The 13,474-nt window shown below is 40.3% G+C and overlaps 1 long non-coding RNA gene across 4 annotated transcripts in view; it reads right to left on the reverse strand.

Moving 5' to 3' along the window:
* LOC113185597 (uncharacterized) overlaps positions 1–13,474 on the reverse strand; it is a 102,788-nt gene that overhangs the window by 39,752 nt on the left and 49,562 nt on the right. The window contains exon 3 of one of the 4 annotated variants that reach the window (XR_013343387.1): positions 12,202–12,304. The exons of the other annotated variants lie outside the window; for them this stretch is intronic. This is a non-coding gene — a long non-coding RNA (uncharacterized LOC113185597). Of the gene's footprint in view, positions 1–12,201; positions 12,305–13,474 lie in introns of those variants that run through there. 4 annotated transcript variants of the gene reach the window in all.

The raw sequence follows: 13,474 nt of genomic DNA on the forward strand, positions 1-13,474 counted from the left end.
CTGTAAGCCGTTTAGAATTTTTAAATATCATGTGGCTGTTAGCATACTAGGATACTTATTTACTCTTAATCTATATTAATTCTTTTTATTATGTAATCAAATTCTTTCCACGCTTGTTACACTCTGACTTCAATCACATTTTCATGATTGTAATCTCCCTCCTCCTTTCCTTCCATCTGTTCCTCTGTGTACTTTTATTTGAAAAGTAAGGAGTAATAACCCATGCAGAACTCAATTGAATGGAAAATGAAAAATGGGACCAATGTTGCTTTAAAAATGTACAAAGCAGACACATTACAGATCAAGTGAAAGTAACATCCTGGAGGACAGATGCCGTAGACTTTGATATATCTGTCTGTCTGTCTGTCTCATGTTGGTAGTTCAAAGGTGGGATAGCTATTAAGGAAATGAAAAATTCTCCAATTCCCTTTTTATTTTATCCCCCAAATAGTAAAACAAATATTTTGGCTACAATGAAGGTAATTTATTCTCTGAGTGCTCTTCCCCTTCACAGGATTCTGACCGGTTCAAGAATCTTCATCAATTTGATACAGGGGTTTCTTTGGAAAGGCACTGATTTCTAGAATCCCCCAAATGAAATCTGCTAGAATAGGCAGCCTTCTGATAATGGCATGTGCTCCCATATTCCAGAAGTTCTACCGTATCCAGGATGGCACGGTGCATCTCTCCAGGAGACATTCAGTTCTACTGAGACCTCAGCTTCATAACCTGAGAAAACCACCCCAAAGGAGTTCACCTCCGGCCCCCTCAGGCAGTGCTCTGCTGCTGCCATCACTGACCTCATACGGATGAGCACCTGTTGCCTATGGCCTTGCTGTGCCCACACACTGTGGTCCTCAGAAGGGAGGCCTCAGTGTCTCCTGGAAGCCAGTTAGAAACACAGACTCAGGCCCCACCCTAGACCTGGTGAATTGGAATCTGCAGCTTCACAGGATTCCCAGGTGATTCCCATACACAATTAGATTTAGGAAGCAGTGGTCTAAGGGATCTACCTAAGATTGCAACTCACCATGTCCTGCTCCAAAGTTGTATCCATCACTTTCCACCTCCAGTCTCTATACAGATTTCTGTGTAGGGCTCCAGGGCAAATTATCTCTGATTTTGGATAAGTTCCCAACCAGTGGGTCTTGCAGCGATCTGCATTTCTATGGTTTGGGTGGTCAAGTGCTTATATAGCGCAGACTCCCACTGGGCAAACTGAGCCCATTCCCCTCCAGGTCATCTTGCCCTCTTTATTGCCACAGTGCCAGAGTTACCATGTTCATAAATTATTGTTAAAGAAGGAAATTACCAAAAGAAAAAAAAAGTGTCTATAAACCTGCATAGTTTAGAGCTAAAGAATATGTTAAAATTTTCCATCGTGGAAATTTCCCAGCTACTGGGCTCTTTAGATTTTTTTTTTTTTTTTTTCAGAGCTGCAAGCAAAGAATGGAAATTTCCAAATGCAGCATCAAGGGCTGCTGTTCTGCTGACTGTCTTGCTCAGCCGGGGTCATCTGCTTCTCTAAGACATCAAGGAATGCCAAGGTAGGTCTGAGAGAACACATACACTTCCTCCGCAGGAAGGAGGGAATATCTTTGTGCTGCTACTGAGCCATGATGAGGGGAGGGAGGGGCAGGAGAGGGGACACGCCCTGCTCCCTCCAGCTGAACGTGAAGTTTGTTGATTGTTATCGTCTATCAGCAGCTTATCCTACTTGACATTTTTCCAGGAGAAGCAGGCTGGCAGGATTCTTGGTTTTTTAAAGAAATCCCTAATTGGGTAGGAGATCCAGAGGGAGAAAGGGAACCGACATTTGTTAGGGTACTCCACCAGGTAGTTGTGTCTATTTAACCTTTCTGTGACCTGCCTAAGGTTAGCTTCTGATTTTCTACAACCAAAATTTGAAGTGTCCTCTGTTCTTCCAAAGCCAACCCAACCCCCAGTGCATTAATTAGTTATCTGCAAACATCCGGGGGTTTTTGTCTCCACCCTCTTCAATAATGTCAACAGTTCTGTTCCTTTTCACTGTATCTAAGTTGAAATATAGTCCCCTTCACAGCTGGTTCTGATGCCAGTCAACAGGAGTCTAAATAGTTCCTTAAATTCTGGCACATTCCTCTCCAGCATTCTGGTAGTGGCATTTCTGTTGAAGTCTGAGTGTAAAGGCTTTGGCTTCTTGCAGACAAGTCCAATGACCCTGACTGGTTCTGGGCCAGAAAGAACATTTTTCAAACCCAAAGCTGTGTGATTTTTGTCTGAGTGGTTTGGGAGTTTCGCTTTTGTTTTGCTTTTAGATTTTCTGAAGATTTTGAGATAGTCTAAGAAGCAATGGCTACCAAGTTCGCTGTCTTTTTACTGACATCCCTAGGGGACCAGGAAAGGAACAGTGAAGGAGGTTTTGTGACGTCACTGTTGCTATTTATACTTAACATTATTTATCGAGGCAAGTTTGTAATAGTGAAGATTTTTTAGCAAGAAATTTAAAAAATCATCCCATGGCTGGTGAGTTAAACAAATATATATATCCATCCCATTTTTTGCCTTTTCAGTCACATCCAGAAACAACAGATAGCAATGTCCTCAGGGACCAGTTTTGCCACCACCTGATAACAAAGGTGGAGGGGAATGGAAGGATTGGCAGAGATGTCATAGGTCAGTTTAGACTTTAGTGACAAAGGCTGTTCAGTTTGGTCATTGGTTATACCTGCTGTGTCTGGTTCCTAGTGAAATCTGTCAAGTGGTATTTGAGTACAGGTCTGGTTCAGGCTTCTTTCCACTCCTCCTCTGTATCTGTCATTAGCTACAGGATAATGGTCCTCTTAGTCGAAGACACTGATGATTCATATCTGTGGGTGGGGCTGAAGAGACATGTATGATGAATATTTCTTTCCACTTGAGACCACAGAGATGACTTTTTAAAAATGCGTGGTCAGGATACATGCTGTTTTAGCTTATGATTGATTGTTTGTGATTTTAAACGTGGCCTCAATTCCATCCCTCCTGTTTCCCTTCCCCGTGCAATGTGACTTTGCAGTTTCTCTCATCACGAATGGGAGTCTATTCCCCTCCCCCTTGCATCTGGGCTGGCCTTTTGACTTGCTTTGGCCACGCAACAGAAGTAACAGTGTGCTGCTTCCAAGCTAGCCTCAAGTCTGTGCTTCCACTTTCTCTCTCGAAACCTCCCACTCCTAACTGAGCAAGCCCAGGCCAGCCTGCTGGAGGACAAGAGTGTGTGCAGGAGGGATGAACTGTCCCCCGCTGAGGTCACCCTAGACCAGCCAGCCCCAAGCCAACAAGCCAGCTGACCACTGTATGAACAAGTCTACCAAGATCAGCTGGACCACCCAGCTAACTCACCAATTCATAAGACATACTAAAGGACGGTTGCTTTAAGGCTCTAAATTTTCAGATAATTTGTTATGAGGAAATAGGTAACTACTAGAGGAACAATTCCTGTCTTTTAGTTTGTATCTGACAGCCAGGAGTCTCAGAGTCAAATCTGAAAGGTAATCCTAGCATCTACATTTATTCATTTATTTTGCATATATTTCATACTTTATGGCTAACATATTTGCAATCTTCTTGCTCCTTACTAGTGAATTTTTTAAAAAAATCCAATAAACCTATTGTTTATCACACTGATTCTCAACCAACCCAAGCCCTTGTTTTAAATATTGGTTTTGATTTATCAGATTAGGAAAACTGAATCTAGAGTAAGGATTGGCAAACATTTAATGCAAAGGGCCAAGTAGGAAATATTTCAGGTTTTGCAGGCTGTACAGTCTGCTGTGCTGTGGCAGCGCTGAAGCAGCCACAGACAACATGCAAACAAATGAGCATGGCTGCGCTCCAGTAAAACTTAATTACTAAAGCAGGCCATGGACCGGATTTGGTTCTCAAGCCACAGCTTGCTGACCTCTGATCTAGAGCAATATAGGACTATTCCAAAATATCTTCACCTATACCATGATTCCATCAACTTTATTGTTAATTCACCTCTACTACTTTGAAAAAAAAATTAAAAGACAAATTGAGTGGACTGACTTCTTCTAGGATACACAACGGGACTGACTATAGAGCGCTTATACCAGGCTTATACAATACCTCATCACTAAAACTCCAGAGCAGCTTGTCCTTGTCTGGTTGTTTAGTTAATGCTAAAGGCCAGAATGATACAAGCAAAGTCTCCTTTGTTTTGTTTGATTTAACAGCCTCTAATCTCAACTACTCATTTCACAAACACAGGCTGTGTGTTACACTGATGATGGGGCTGCTCTTGTACTTTGCCTACTTGGAGTTCCCTGAATGTATTGTGCTATTTCACGCCTCTCTAACTGTGCACACAATGTTCCTTCTGCCTGGAACACTCCTAGCCCTCTTCTCTTACTGGCTAACGCCTACTCACTGATCAAAACCAAGCTCAATGATACAGCCTCTTGGAAGACTTCCCCAAGTGCACCTCCACCTCCTCACCCTCAACCTCCAGACCACACTCAGTCTCAGCACTCATGCTACAGAACTAATAAATAAAAGAGGTAATGCTTCTATGGGACCAGAACTCGTATATATACACCACACACTCGTATAGACCGTCATTTAATTAAAATTGGTGGTATAACTTGCTTGTTTCCCCAGGCCAATCACATTCAGAAACCCTGATTGAGCATTTTCTGACTCTTGGGCTAGGCTACACAAGTCATTAAAACAGCGATTTACAGTATAGACTGTAGACTCACGGAGGCACAAACTGCCTATTCTTTGTTTTCAGTGTCTGGAGCAAAGATTTCAAATTAGATGAGCCCAGTACAGAATACGTTCTAGCATGTTCTAAGCCCCGCATATTTCTAACCTCATTTAATCCTCATAACATCTTTATGGGGGAGCTGATATAATTATCACCATTTCACATACAGGGAATCGAAGACACAGAGAATTTTTAGATAACTTTCCCAAGATCACACACCCAGTAGGTGACAGAGTGGGTCCCAGAGGCCCTGTTCACACCTGTGGGGTGAAGTGAAAGCTAGTGACTGACTCAGCATTAACTTATTTCTACTCCTGGAAAAACGGCTCCAAAGGAGGCGCCTGCAAGGTCATGCATGACAGTGGTTATATGCTTGGGCTTACAAGTTGATGGCACTGTGTTCACGTTGACACTCAAGTGCTCCGTGTGAGTAGGGTTGTGAGTAGCGTTGTCGGTACCTGCAAGGTCTGCTCTTGTTCTGCTCTTGCAGTAACAATTGCATTCTGAGCTGCAATCTGATTTCCCCCACCATCCTCTCCTCCCTTTGGGTGGCACTCAGTGACTCCCAGGCACCGTCAGCAGGCTGTCTTTGTCTGTCTTCCCTGGTGGTGATCGTCCAGTAGAACCATCCATGCCAGCCTGTTCTAGAGATGAGCTTAAAATCTCTGTGCTGGCCATTGCTAGGTGTTGAGAAGATGAAGAGGATGCAGTGTCTCAGGGGCACCCAGCTTATATTACAAATTACTGTTGTTAAGTTGCTGAAGCAAAGGGCATTTTGAGGAAGACTACCCAGGATTGCTACAATGCTTGAGAAGCTGGCACGGGCAATGTTTGGTAAAAGTTTGGGGCCAGTCACTCACTGTGGCTCTGGAAGTCCCCATGGGGCCTCTCAAGCAATACATCAACTCCTTAGGGAAGACAAAGACAGTGACAGACAGGGGCTGTCTCTCAGCACAGGCTTGCTCTGCCGAAAAGACAAAAAACAGGTAGTTGGAATAGAATTTTGCTTCTAAAACAAGTTGGGATTTGAAAAGTGTTAGGTTTGAACATTAGGATAGTAGAACATTCAAATGATCACAGGATCTCCACAGAGCCTTGAAGTCCGTGGTCCCTTTGAGTACAGAGCAAATGTATTCCATTTTCCTGTCTCTGGGCAGTTTTCTCAAAAAAAAAAAAAAACAAAAAAAGCCTCTTTACTCCCTTTGCAAATTAGGTAAATAACAGGAGGCCAACTGGCCTTTCTCGATGGCCTCCACTGATGTTTTAGAGGACCTAACAAATATATCAAGGCCAGGACCAGCTCCTACAGACTTCCAGTCCTCAGTCTGAGGCACAACAGAGGCCAGTATGAGGTCAGGGACTCAACAATTTGGTCCTCCAGTCAACCAAATGTCCTTGTAAAACTGTGCAAGCTTGTGATTGTTGGCTTTCCTCCTGGTCAAGAATTAACCATGGGTTGGGCACAGTTGCACATGCCTGTGATCCCAGTGACTTGGGAGTCTAAGGAAGAGGATCACAAGTTCAAAGCCCAGCCTCAGAAATTTAGCAAGGCCCTAAGTAACTCAGTGAGACCCTGTCTCAAAATAAAATAAATAAATAAATGAAAAGGTCTGGGGATGTGGCTCAGTGGTTAAGCACCCCTGGGTTCAATCCCTACTACCAAAAATAATAAATAAATAAATAAATAAATAAGAATTAATCATGGAACTTCTCCAGGAAAATGTTGATGGCCTATCTTAAAACCTTCAGAAATACCTATTCACATATTTTTTTTTTCCGGGCATTGAGTAGAATTTATAGCACCTTATTTTTCAATTAAAGTAATCCAATTGTTGTATTTATAGCCTGCATACTACAGTTTAACACTTAAGGATTCTCTGCTTGTTTCATTATGAAAATTTGCATTTTCCCCATCTAAGATCATAAACTTCCTAAGGGCTGAGATCATGTCTTCACTTCTTTAGACTCCTTTGGAGAACCAAACACAGCACAATACCCAGGGGTGGAGGAAGAGTGAGCCCAGGACAGAGTGTGTGGAGACCGGGGGAATTTCAGTGCCCCTCCACTCTCTGAAGCTGGGTGTAAGGTCTTCAGGAAGCACTTAAGTCTGAGATGCAATTTTCTCATCTTTAGATTGCCTCTCTTCTCTCACTGGTTGTTGGGAGGATCAAATAAGATAATGCATGTGAGACTATTTTGTAAACCCAGATCTGCTAGCTACTGAAATGTAAGGAATCCTCAGAAGACGCACTTAGTAAATATCTGATTGATTTTTAATGATAAGGTATTGTCTTTCCCTTTCTCCTCTACATTCAGTTCCTTTGAGGGTTTTATTTCTCAGGATTTAATTTTATTTGAGTAGAAAAGCCACTCTGCGTCTTTTCTGATACCATGTAATACATTCCCTAGTGCATTTTACCCCATAGTTACCTTAACATTTGATTGAAATCCGAGTAAGCCAACCAAAAAAGTCCTAACGCATGTCATGCTCACATCAATCACAAAGGATCACGGAGTTCAAGGCATTCATACCCCACTAGGGTGTCAGAGTCTTTCTTATGCTGCTAGCAGAACACTGAAATTGCACCCCAGGCAAGGATCCTGTATATTTTGTATTCCAGCACATCACTGATACATGAGTGTGGCAGATCATGGCTGTAAGCCAAGGCCAGCTGAGAAGAAAATGAAAAACATGGTACCTTATGTGGGAAATTTCACAAAGAGTTGACATTATAAAACAGACTCTAAGAACAATTAATTTGTTCATAGTCTTTATTCCCTATGTGTTGTTAGCAAAGAAGACAATCTCCTGTTGTAACAGAATTCTATATCATACATTGGAAAAATCTTTCCAACAAAATTATTTCTCAGAATGCTTCTAGAAAATATAAAATGTAGTCTCTGGACTCCCTCTCTAACTAGAGAGAAAGTAAAAGAGACACTAAGAGTTAAATTAAATGGCATATTCTAGGTTAGTTTATATAAATGTCTGATTCCCCATGGAGTTCTCTAAACCTGAATAACACGAAACTAGAAATATCTGGAAAACCAATGACTTGGCTTTGCTAAGTGTTGCCTTCTCTTACTAAGGCTTTTATTTATTTTTATTTTTATTTTTTGGTGTTGGGGATGGAACCCAGGGTCTTGTGCAAGCTTTATTACTGAGCTATACCCCCAACTCCTCCTCAAGCCTCTTTCTTTTTTGGTACCAAGGATTGAATCTATGGGTGCTAAACCTCTGAGCCACCTTTCCACCCCTTTTTATATTTTATTTAAAGACAGGGCCTTCCTAAGTTGCTGAGGCTGGCTTTGAACTCACAAAGTTCCTGCCTCAGCCTCCCAAGTTGCTGGAATTACAGGTAGGCTCTACCACACCTGGCCAAGTCTCATTTTTAATAGATATATGAGTAGCCAGTAAAATTATACTCCCACTATACACTAATACGTTTCAATGTTCAAACCTGATGACACGCTTATTTCTAGTTATATTTTTTGAATAATTTTATTTTTGTTAGGCACTTTTCTCTGTCCCTCTCAGGCTCTCCCCCTTTGGGGCTGATGTGAGGCCAAGCCCTGTCATAGTCAGTAGCAGAATGGAAGTATCTAAGAAGAGGAGGAAGTGGGGACTTAAACTTATTAATGATTCTCTTCCTAGGATGCCATGCCCCTAGGAATGAGAGTTGCAGGAAGACAGTGATAATGGGAAGGGAGGCATTGCCAACAGCCCAACTGCGTTTTTGACCCTTGGCCACAACAGTAGATGGGGAGTGGCAGGTACGCTCAGGGGCATCTCTGTGATTTTAATGCTGAAGGAAGGGAATGTGCTGGGGACAGGTATTATAACCCAAATGTTCCAGGTAGAGAATTTCTTGTATATAATATGTTACTGATTTATTTAATTTATTTCAATTTCTTGTTTGTAATATGTTACTATTTATTTAACTCATTTCATATATATTACAAATGTTCTGCAGAGTACAAATAGTCTGCAGCATAGAATTATTCTTCTAAGATTTTTCAAGATGTATAACAGTTTATAGTCAAATCATACCCAGAAGAGATCTAAAATAATTTTTAAAGAAAGAAGTAAATTAGACTTGTGAAGTTGGGTAGAAGTTATATGGCTTTATTAAAACTTAGGTTTCTTCTTGTATATTGTTCCCCATGGTAAAAAGAGCAGCGTTCCTATCTAAGTGGTAGCACTTGTACTATTTGCTTAATTTTAGGATCCTTGATTGCTCTTGGGAACAAGTATACCGCTGTGGCATGAAGTGGAAGGTATAATTTGGAGCCAGACAAGAGAAAAAAGGTTTCTTTGCGAAACAATCTATTCACCTAAATGTAGAAGCATTAAAAAAAAAAATCAATAATTTTACCAAGTAATCTAAAGCCACATTTCATATGCAAGTTCCATATAGAGTTATAACAAACTTTGCTACATCCCCAGCCCTTTTTTATTTTATTTTGACCCAGGTTTCTCACTTAGTTGCCAGGCCTGGCCTCAAACTTGCAATCCTCCTGCCTCAACCTCCTGAGTAGCTAATATTACAGGTGTGTGCACCATTGTGTCCAGCTCATAACCTCTTTAAAAACAAATGCGGTCAGGTGTGGTGATATATACCTGAAATCCTGTGACTTGGAAGGCTGAGGCAGGAGGATCACAAGTTCAAAGCCAGCCTCAACAACTTAGCAAGGCTCTAAGCAACATAGTGAGTCCCTGTGTCAAAATAAAAAGGGCTGGGATGTGGCTGAGTGGTTGAGTACCCCTGGGTTCAATCCCTGGTACCAAAAATAAATAAATAAATGCAATGTGGATAGCAAGCTATAAAATGTACTGCAGTCTTCTTGATATTTGCCTTATCATCCATGATAACTCATTTTGCATTCACTAAATAATAAAAAGTGTAAGGATACATACTTCCTATAATTCATCCCCATGTAGACTTTTGGAATTTGGGGATAATAGGTTTCCTTTTTTCTTAACTTGGTGGACCCTGAAAGGTATATGGGAAGTGCTGTTTGTTGCACCTTAGTCAACACAGGGCTCATTTCCAGCTCTACTTAAGAGACTTGGCAAGATATTTGTTGCTATCTGCATATGATATTGAAGGAAATGAGGAAAATGAGCTTCCTTAATTATTAGATGGCACCAGTGACCTTGCCAATTATGTCACTATTGAAGAAATAAAATTGCATTTCTTCCTCAGCATTTTCACGGTGAATCTCTGAGACACAAGGATATGGTTATGTCAGGGAAAGGCATTTATTTATTTAAGAGATGAAAGCACTTACTTAGAAGGAAACTTTTTACCTGATGGGTGGGGGATAGATAGCTTAACAAATGATCAAGTCAGTAAAACCTAATGAAAGAAGAAAAAAGGAAATAACAAGGAAGTATATAATAAATAGTAAAAACAAAACAATAAGAATAAAAAATAATATATGTTGAAATGAGTTGAATTTCCCTTGCAAACGATAAACTTTCAGATTGGGCTCAACCACAAAAATTAAGCCATGGATAAGGAACTCAATTCAGAGAAAGTTTTAAAATAAATGATTGGGTAGATATACATCAGGCAAATCCAAAAGAACAAACAGCAATATTAATATCAAATTGAACACCAAAAGCATTAAATAGAAACAAGAGGACTGAATGTTTAAAGGTACATAGCAGAGATTGGTAGATGCCTGTACCATCTATTATTTCTCTTCACCCTGGCTAACAAAATCTCAGTTTAATTAAGGACAGCAACATGTCCAGACTTTTAAAATAATGATTTTCCCACCCCCTTTTATACTAAGTTGTAAGCAGAGGTTAGTGGGTGAAGCCTGATGAAGTTCAATTCTGTGGGGAACTCTTCCTCTTGACCTTCCTCTTTTTCCTCCTTCCTGCCCAGAGTATGTATGTGATAGTGAGAGCTGCAGAAGCCATCTTGCAACTAGGACTTGGAGAGTGAACGCCACATATTAGAGGTGGCAGAATAGAAAGACCATTGCAGTTTAGATGACCATGAAGCCATTATACCAGTTTTGGTCTCCTTGCCTCCAAACATCTTTTATGTATGAGAAAAATACATCTCTATGTATTGAAGCCACTATTCTTTTTTAAAAAATATTTTTTTAGTTGTCAATGGACCTTTATTTTATTTATTTATATGCCGTGCTGAGAATCAAACCCAGTGCCTCACACATGCTAGGCAAGCGCTCTGCCACTGAGCCCCAGCCCCAGCCCCCGAAGCCACTATTCTTTGAGTGTCTTTTTTTTTATATGAAGGGAGCCCAATTCATTTGGCATAAATAAAAATATGAACAAAAGATTTAACAGTCGTCAGCTATTATGCACTAAAAAACAAAGCACAAAATAAAAAAAAAATATCAAAAAACAAGTAGCACTTTATGAAATGAAATGACAACCACGGGGATAGATTTTAATATATCCCTTACAGAACTTGATAGAGTATGACATTAAAAACCAGCAAGAATACAGATGATTATAATCACATTAATTTAAAGCTTATGATATATATAATATGAGTATATGTATGTGAATAGTAAACAGAATATAAACTAGATATTTATCCCTTACAAAGAGAGCATATGCAATCTTTTTATATGGATATGGAATGTTGACAAATTCGATCATGTGTGCTCTGTAGCATGCCAGCAAAGTGACCTTGGGCGAGTTACTTGGCCTTTCTGGACTTTGTTTCTTTATCTGTAGGGTAGGGATTGAAATAGTCCCAAATTTTCTCCTTCCTAATTTTAACCTCACCCAGCCTAGTCCTTTCCAGCCGATGGCCATTTACCTACATAATGTTGCTGGTGTGTAACCAGCTCTGTGAAGAGGGGCTGGGCCATGGGATGGCTGTCACTGCTCCATATTGAAAGGGCCAGCAGCAGACTGGAAGGTCAGCATTTCTCAGACTGGCCTCCACAGAACAGGGAACACAGGCTGTCTACCACGGAATTCAAGAGCACAGAAGAATGTTAAATGGATGGATTGTTGCTTGCAGGGAAAGAAACAGGCACCATGTTTCCAATTATTCTTCCTTTCAGACAACAACTGGCTGTTTCCGCCGGCTGGCACAGTTGCTGAATGCGGCGCACTATAGAGTAAACCCTGCTGAAGAAGGATGAATGTGGGCAGTGAATTTTTTTGACACAGTCTCAGCTTTATTTCTGCTTATTGCTGGCAAAAGCTAGTATGAAGGACAGTCGAAGACAATCGACAAAAACTTTGTCAATGAGGGTTACAGGACAAGAAGTCTTTATAAGCACCCCCCCACACAAATATAAACGTTTTAAGTTAACAAAGATTTTGGGGGACAGAAGATAGGGCTCCTAGATTGAGCTGTTGGTCAGAACAAGGAAAACACTGATATAAATCTTCAAGACAACCCACAAAATGTTGAAGCATTTAAAACATTTAAAAATAGGTAAATAGAGCTGGGTACAGTGACACTCGCCTGTGGTCCCAGTTACTAGGGAGGTTGAGGCAGGAGGATCACTTGAGCCCAGGAGTTCAAGGCCAGCCTAGGCAACCTAGAGAGACCGTGTCTGAAACAACAATAGAATAGGTAAGGAAAGGCGAGAACTTCCAGAAACAAGTACTTTAATTTATGAAAATATGTGCATCTATTAAGAATAACATTAAGTGTGTATTTTAATAAATTATTTATTTCACATAAGCAAATTATAAGTATATGGGATATGTTACAAATTATAAATATTCAATATCTTGATATATACTTTTAATAAAATAAGCCATAATAAAAATATCAATTATATTAAAAATTAAGTTTTAGCCCTGAACTTAGAGGGCAAACAGAAATCCATTGAAGACAGTCAGCTCCCCAACTCATTTTAGTTCACAAACCCAGGATAAACTGACAAGTCATCTGGGAATGAATGGGGTGCTTGTTCCTTTGCTTCTGGGGATCTATAACAGCATCATCAGAGTAATGCTTGTGTTTTTGCATACATTTGCATGTTCCATCTCAAAGATGTGGATATACAAACAGGTAAATGGAGACTGTTTTTCTCTTTTTGGTCCACAGTATTTCCTGTCTAGCTATTCCTAACAATTTGTTTTCATCGTCTTAGAGCCTTTATTTTTCACCAATCTCTACTCCTTTCTCTCTTTTAAACATTTTTGTGTGATTGCAAAACCAGTTCCTGTATTCTGCTTTGAATGACCTTCTCATTAATTTCTGCATTCATAAATATTCTTTCCCAGTCTCTGCTGAAGCTGTTGTCATTTACGGATGTTCCAGATGTAGGAGAACATCCAGCTCAGGGAGAAGTTTCTTTTAGCTTCTGTTTCTCTCTCTCTCTCTCTCTCTCTCTCATATGTATACATACATGAAATGACTACTGTAGTGATAGATTTTAATATACCCTTTCATAATTTATACAGAGTATCCATTTATCAGGGAGGGAGAGAAGAGAAGGGAGGAGAAACAGAGTAAAGAGAGAGGAGAAAGACAGAGAACAGAACTGCCCAGTCTGAATTATTCTAGAAGCTTGGAGTCTACAGATTCTTAGATTCTCGTTTTCTGCAACCCTTTTGATTGACACAATGTTATCAGGACTATAAGAGCAATTTTAAATTTAACTTGGAAGACAGAGGTAAATATTTGCTGTATTGAATTATCAATTCTTCTCAAAATCAGTGTCGAGAACTACATGAAAATGATTTGAGCCGAGCGTGCTGAGCATGTGGGGCAC

This window comes from Urocitellus parryii, chromosome 3, assembly GCF_045843805.1.
Source record: "Urocitellus parryii isolate mUroPar1 chromosome 3, mUroPar1.hap1, whole genome shotgun sequence".
Taxonomy (NCBI): domain Eukaryota; kingdom Metazoa; phylum Chordata; class Mammalia; order Rodentia; family Sciuridae; genus Urocitellus; species Urocitellus parryii.